This window comes from Cornus florida, unplaced genomic scaffold, assembly GCF_030987335.1.
Source record: "Cornus florida cultivar Cherokee Brave unplaced genomic scaffold, ASM3098733v1 CherokeeBrave_3.0.0_Hap2_Chr02, whole genome shotgun sequence".
Taxonomy (NCBI): Eukaryota; Viridiplantae; Streptophyta; class Magnoliopsida; order Cornales; family Cornaceae; genus Cornus; species Cornus florida.
The window spans coordinates 78870729-78878767 of NW_026775572.1; the positions used below are offsets into that span (position 1 = coordinate 78870729).

General features: G+C 37.7%; 1 pseudogene; it reads left to right on the plus strand.

The window, feature by feature from the left end:
- The first annotated feature begins 435 nt into the window (after positions 1-435).
- LOC132297943 (small nucleolar RNA R71) lies at positions 436-534 on the plus strand (annotated as a pseudogene).
- The last annotated feature ends 7505 nt before the right edge of the window (positions 535-8039 follow it).

The window sequence follows — 8039 nt, forward strand, 5'->3', positions numbered from 1 at the left end:
TTTGCTTGCTTATGATTGTCATTTTGCACATGTCGATGGGGACAATTGGAAGTAGAATGTAACACAGTAGAACAAGTCATACATGATTCATTAGATGCACGATGATGAACATGATAAGGGGAGGAAGACATTTGATTCGCCGAAGTTTGGTTGATCAAAAATTGATCAAACCTTTGAGATAAGGATTTCATCTCGGCAGCTATATCATTAGAGTTGTCAACTTGGTACAAGCCAACATTCTTCCTTCCACCTAAAATTCTACCATTTTTAGAAGATAAGGACCTATGCATGGAATTTTCACTCATACTTTCATACAATTGTCACACATCATTTTCATGCTTATCAAGATAAGAACCACCCATAGATGCATCAACCATACCCTTGTGATTATCCGGTAAACTTTCAAAGAAATATTGAACTAATTGCCACTTAGGTATGTCATGATGTGGGCACTTCCTAAGCAAGTCATTGAACCTTTCCCATGCCTCATGAAACATTTCCCCATCCCCTCGAGAAAATTCATGAATTGAAATTCTCATGCCATTGGTCTTTGATACCGGGTAGTACTTCTTCAAGAACTCTTGTTGTATTTCTACCCAAGAAGTTATCAAAAAAGGCCTAAGATTGTTAAACCAATATTTTACCTTGTCTTTAAGGGTAAAAGGAAACAGTTTGAGTCTTAGCACTTCTTCTGGCATGTCCGTGTATTTCACAGTGGAACACACTTCAAGAATTTCATCCAAATGCTTATAGGGTTCTTCACTTGGAAGTCCATGATAGTTAGGAAGCATTTGAATGGTTTGTGGTTTGATTTCATAGTGATGTGCTTCAAATGGAGGCAATTGAATGCAAGTGAGTGCATTATATTCATTAGGCACATAATGGTCTCTTAATGCAATAGGAGGATTCACAATTAGTGGTGCTACACGAACACCTTGATTAGCTTGAACCATAGGAGGTTGTGGAGCAAAGATTGGTTGAGGCATTCCCCATGGAATTTGGCCTTATTGTTGTGGTGGAATGAATGGTCTAGGCATACCTAATGGTACTTAGATGTTGTCATGATGCACATTAGGGTGGAGGATGCCTTATTGGTCTATGTGACCAAGGTCCTCCATATGGTCGTCATTCAAATCCTCCATTGGTGAAATGGAGTGATGAGAACTACCTCTTCCCCTAGGATTACGAACAACCGATTCAAAGTGAAAATTAAGAGGGACAAGAGTAGGATTTAATGACCTACGACCATGCATGCACTAGCAAAACAAATAACAAGAAATAAGCAAGTAACAAACACTTCACCCCCACAACAAATCAATCAACAAATCTCCACATACAATGATCTCATACTCCCATGCTTCAACAACATGCAAAGAAAAGTAAATTACCTCCACGCGGGCTCACGAATTATCTAAGAAATGAAAACAAGCCTCCACGCGGACCGACGATTTAACTAGAGCTTAAGTTAGAAAGATCTCACAAAGGGTCCATAAGCAACTTCAATATATTTTTCAACTTTCTAGCCTTGCTTTGCAATTTTTTTAGATTTTTAGTCCTTGTTGTGCTTAGCTTAGCTCCTTGCTTTGAATTCTCCTTTGCTCAACTTCCTTCACTCAATGCACCTAGTCAATCAAGAACAAACACAATAAGTAACTAAGAAGAAAATAAAGAAAACACACGATCAAAAGAGTACTAATTTCTATTTGTTTCCAAAACACGACGTTGCCAATTAGATCCCCAGCAACGGCGCCAAAAATTTGGTGTGTTGCCGTCGGTTGCACCAAAGTTTGCAAAGATATGAATAAAGAGTGTGAGTGTGCAATGTGGCCAAGTTTTAAATTTGTAAAAGCCACTACTACCTCTAACTAAAAATATAGCTAAGGTGAGTAGGGATCGTCCCAAGGGATTTTAGGCACTAGCAACAGAAACAATGTATAGGGTTAGTAGGTTGAGTGATCAAAGATTGGTTGGATTGATTGATTAAACTATTATGCAAATGAAATTGAAGTAAACAAAATTCAATGATTAATATAGTAGAGAAAGATATAGAGGGGAGTACTTGGGGTACTAGAGCTCACCACTAAGCTTGACTTCACTAGACACTAGTAATTGTATATTAATGGGGAAATTGACTTGTAACTTGTGTGTGTGTGTGACATTAATTGAAACTAGGCATGGATGGCAAATAAGCATAGATTGTCAAGCCAAATCAAATGGAAAGCACAATCTATCAAATGAGACCAAAATCCATTCAATGAAACCATAATTTATGCACACACAATTATCTAGAAACATACATCAAATGCATTCATACGTATAGAACACCAAGGAACAAGAGTAGATTGTCCACCTATCTATGAATTTAAAGCGACTACACTAAGTAAGCTAAAGTTGTGATACAATCCATCAAGAAACAAGAGTAAACCATCAAATAAATTGCAAGAGTGTTCCATTAAGCTTTATGTTTTGACCATCTCTAGATTAACTTCATCCATACACATAGACATGCATAAATTCCACTAAATCTAGAGAAAGCACATGAATCATTCATTCTAACATACAGAGACATATGGTTAGAAATAGATAATCAATTGAAAGCATTAATCCATACATATTAAGTAAAAACCACAAGATATATATATAAATCCAAGATCAAAACATTGTTACAAATAAATCCCCAAAAATATACAAAGAACTAAGTCTAGGAAGCAAACTTAGGGGCTACTCTAGCCCCAAGTAAATGTCTAGCCACTCATTAAAGTAGTCATCCAACCCTCAAGGGCTATCTCCATGGTAGGAATGACCTCCTTCTTGATGGAACCCTAGAAGAATGGAAGAACTCCCAAAATGTGTAAAAGATCTCTCTAATCTCTTGCCTTCTCTCCAAGATAAAAAAATTACAAGTTATCAATAACAACTATTTACTCTCTATATGATCTAAAAGTGGCTCCCAATCCTTATATAGGTGGGCCAAAATGTCACCCAATGGTCTGGGCTCGTACACCAAGGTCCCTTCAATGATTGCACCGTGAGCCAACTTTTAATGAACTGTAATCTATTTTTTTTTTAACTAGAGGAAGTTCGATCGATCGAACTGTGTTAAGATCAATCGAACATGGCTGAGATCCATCAAATACTGCAGAGATTAATCTTTCTTGGCGGTGCCTTTTTGAATAAAGACGAATCTCTGAGATATTTTTTAGAAGAAGACAAAAGTGGTAGGTGGGTTAGATCGTTGAACTTTCGATCGATTGAAGATATGCTGAGATCGATTGAACTTGTTGAATTTCCACACTTTGCTTTATTTTGCTCCCACTTTGCTCCTTTCTTCCATTCAACTTGAGTTAACTTCTTTAATACTCTTATTTGGCTGAATTGACTTATTTTTGGGATAAGCACCTGAAAAGGGCAATAACACGAAATTAGTCTAAAACGGGAAAGAAAGATAGATAAAGGTCCTAGAATACCTTAACTTAAGGGGTTAAAATGCGCATTTTCAGCACTCTTCATTAGGCTCAGCATCAGAGAGACTTCCAAACATGTTATTCAAAGGGGTAAAATAAGAAGGTGGGGAGCTCTTCTTTTTCCTGTTCACAAGTGCAGATGCTGGGATTGGGAGGATGATAGAGATGTTGAGTTTTTTTGTTTTTGGCATGATCACTTGGTGTAGTGGTAGATGGGAAGGGTACTTGCCTTTTTAGAGGTGGGGTGGGAGCATTAGTGCCATGGGTTATGGTTATGGGAATGGATGGATTGATAGTATGTGGTGGTGTTGAAACAATGTGGGTAGGAGGAGGTGAAGTAGGAGTGGGTGATGGTGAGGATGGTGAAGCTTGAACAGCCTTTCCTTTTTCCTTTAGAATGGGGAACCATTCTCTATTCTTTAATGGAGGGCTGAGTGGTGATGGGTTGAGTGGATGTGGTGGTGGTTTTAGATTGTGGGCATGCTAAGGTAGAGTAGCTAAAACACTTGCAGGTGGGGCAAAGCTGGGGGCACCACTGATACTCCACTCTTATATTAGTGGTTATACCATTCCTCATTCTGAGCTTAATTAGTTTGGGCATTGGGGAGATGGAATGAATTTCAACACAAAGCCTAGAAAATCTTGTTTTACTTCTTGATTCAGTGGCAGTGTCATCATATAATGGATTGCCAATTCCACTGACAATGTATCTGATGCCATTAGATGTCCAATAATTCATTGGCACATTATAAAGCTTAACCCATAAGGAATGGTGGATGGTGAATTCTGTAAGACAAAATTTAGTGTTCAGTGTTGTAGAGTGATGGGTTTGCCTGCTATTAGCCATAGTCCACCCAAAAGAATAGAATCACATTCTTGCTCAGAGGAGAAAAAGAAAAGATACACACATTTGTCAGTGGAAGATACCTCCTTCAGACCTCTGCAAGACCAGAGTTTAGTAGCCATGGATTTTACAATGCTGAATGGTGGCTTTTTGTGGGCAAAATAACCAATGATGCAGGTCTTCATGAAGTTGGTACCTTTAGCCTCAATTTCTGGTGGTGGCTCAATGTAGATAATGTTATCATGTGAGTATACATCAGGAGGTGGCTTATGGTATTTGAAAGATATCTTTGATGATGTACCTTCTTTGACCATAGAGGCCCATGACCTTGGTTTTGGTGTTATATTAGCTGGTGTATCATGTTGTAGAGGCAAATGCCCAGTTATTGGTTGATTAGGGGTGTTGTGAGGTGGTGAATTTTGTTGGGAATGGACTATGATGGAGTGATAGAGAGTGATATTGTTTGGTTGAATAGTGAGTGGGATGTTTGTGTTAGATAAAGTAACATGGTTATTTTGCATGTGAGGTGATATAACAGGTAACGGTTGTGTACATCTTTTATTGGATTGATTAAGTATAGAGGTTTCATGTGTGTTTTGGTGAAAGCTGATGTCATGATCATGGTTCTGAAGAGATGGTATGAGGATATGGTGTTTGGAAGATGGGATAGTGGTGGGGGGCTTGCCGGAGGACCATTGGTTAGCGAGGGAGAACCAGATGTATGTGTCGTGGGATTGATATGTGGGGTGTCTTTGGGGATACAATGGGGGGAAAAATTGCAAGGAGGATCACTAACCTTAGAATCTTTCTTGGTAAGATCAGAACGCAGTTGGGAGATGATTTTATAAAGATCTTTCCTTAGCTCTTTAGCTTTTCCCAAGTTCTCTTGAGACTATTCCAGCCTCTCATTGAGTTCCTGAATTTGGTGCTCTGGTGAGTCATAGAGCACAAGGTTGAAGCTAGGTGATGGGGGGTGTGATTTTACTTTTACGAATTTGGATGATAGTGGTCTGAGAGGTTGGATGGTAGGTTCAGGGAAGTTTGTGCCTTTGGGATTGTTAATAGATGGTGGAATGGGAAGATGGAAAACCTTAGTGTGTAGGATAGAACTGTAAGCATTAGATAGGGTTATTCCAGGTTGTGGTGTGGTTGCAGCTGAGAGAGTGGATTTTAAAGAGCTAGTAAAAGAGCTGTACCTTTTGAGGATGCTAATGGATGATGGTTTAGTAGATGATGTGGTGTTTGGTGGCCAGAAGGGTGGCTTCAGGTGGTTTAGCAGTGGGTTCCTAGAGGATGGATTCATGGCTATGGTTACAGCAGCTTTAATATATTTATATTCTAACATTTGGGACAAAATAACTTGCAATCGTCCAATGTAAAGCTTTTGTAATGGCCAACAATTTTGTTGCCAAATCTGTAACGACCCGGTCATTTGCCTTCCTTTCCTTTTTCCTGAAATTTTACGAATTAAATTTTTTCGTTTAATTTTCTTTTCTGAGCTCTGTTTCGTGTAGTTTAGTGTCATCTCGAGTGCTCGGAATTGGTTCCTGAGACTCTTTTTCGTGGATTGACAACTTCCTTTGAGGACCGAGTCATTTTCGTATTTTTCGTTTTTGGACACTATGCGCTATTTCGTCCTTTTCCCTATTCTGTCTTATCTCCGTTTGTCAGTTTTTGGCACAACCTCACTTCTCATGCTCGGAGTTGGTTTTTGACTTCATGTGCCTTCATCTTGAGTGGTTTTCTCGAAATACGTATCTTTACTTTTGCAAGAAAGTACTCTAGTTGCTCTCGGTGTCCACAGGGGCATAGATGCACAATTCTTCATAATCTTTTTCATTTCTTGGGGTGTTTTTCATAAATATCTTTTGAAGATATTTTATTTCAGGGGTATCTAAGAAAATATCTTTTGGAAGATATTTTCATTCTGGGGTAGTTTCGCAGTTAACCCTTTTTGTAGGGGTCATTGTGCAATTAACGAAAGTTATTGCAAAATACCTCATCTGGAGCCTGGATCCTCATACGGGATTCATTTTCACATTTCGTCTAGTCGTGGACTCTTAGAATTCCGTTCTGGTCGTTTTTCTCCAGTTTCAGAGTTTCTAGACCTAGTTGCCGTTGAACTTGTTCGGGGCATAACTTTCTGCTCGGGACTCAGTTTTTGACGTTGTTTCTTCCGTTATTCATATTTTCTCATTTTGAATCTTTTTCATTCATGGAGTTTTGTCGTTTGAGCGCGTCTGCTCAAAATCCACTTTTTTGGACCCTGCGGGGCCCTTTCGGGGCAGTTTTTGAGACTTACTATAAATAGGATGCCCTAAAGTGAAAAATCAAATTTTGGTCATCTTCCCCACCTCTCTTGGCCGGATTTCCTAGCAGCCATGGCTGCCACTTTCTCTCTCCTCCTTTGGTCCACTTTTTCTTGGTAGAAATCCTTCGGCCTTAGCATTTATTGCTTCCCTCGACGTGCTCTACCTTTTGCCCTTATTAGAATCCATTTCCGATGATTTTTCGAGTTCGGGTTTAGAGTCAAGTTGAGATTTTCATGGGGCTTCTTGCAGATTCTTGTTCACAGTGTTGTCCCCGACAAAACTTCTCGGTATCGTCGAATTCGGAGCACTTTTATTTTGGTGGGCCTTTGGGATTTTCATCTCAAATTGAGGTAGGAGATGTTCTAGGTTTAAATTCTTGTTATATAGCATGCTTGTGATGCTTATACTACTTGTTTGCATGATTAAATATAAAATCTAGAGATTTTATTATTTATTTTTCTTGTACAGGACTAATTTTCCTGGTTGCTCATGACTTGGTTTAAACATGTAGCATGATTTTATATTGCCCCTTGATATGCTCATTGTCGTGTATTAAAATTGGAACATTTGAATAAGTATTAAAGATTTTATTTAATATTTATCTTAGGTGAAAGATTAATTCACATGGCCTTAACTAGCTTGAAATTAATATGTGTTAGCATATTATATTAGGCCTTAGCATGCTCTTCAACATAGTTGAATTTGAAAGTAATTGGAGGTGTTTTAAAAAATTAGTGATTATTAATTAATTTGATTAATTAATTTGCCCCGAGTGCACTATTCACTCCATTTGAATTCCGACTTGATATTCTTGATCTACATGCCATATAGCATGCTTGTGATGTTCTAGGATTAAATTGAGGTAGGAGATGTTCTAGGTTTAAATTCTTGTTATATAGCATGCTTGTGATGCTTATACTACTTGTTTGCATAATTAAATATAAAATCTAGAGATTTTATTATTTATTTTTCTTGTACATGATCTAATTTTCCCGGTTGCTCATGACTTGGTTTAAACATGTAGCATGATTTTATATTACCCCTTGATATGCTCATTGTCGTGTATTAAAATTGGAACATTTGAATAAGTATTAAAGATTTTATTTAATATTTATCTTAGGTGAAAGATTAATTCACATGGCCTTAACTAGCTTGAAATTAATATGTGTTAGCATATTATATTAGGCTTTAGCATGCTCTTCAACATAGTTGAATTTGAAAGTAATTGGAGGTGTTTTAAAAAATTAGTGATTATTAATTAATTTGATTAATTAATTTGCCCCGAGTGCACTATTCACTCCATTTGAATTCCGACTTGATATTCTTGATCTACATGCCATATAGCTTCACATATATTTGATTTAGAATATTCGGTGAGGTTTTGAAACCTTTCATTTAATTAATTTTCTTGTTCAAGAT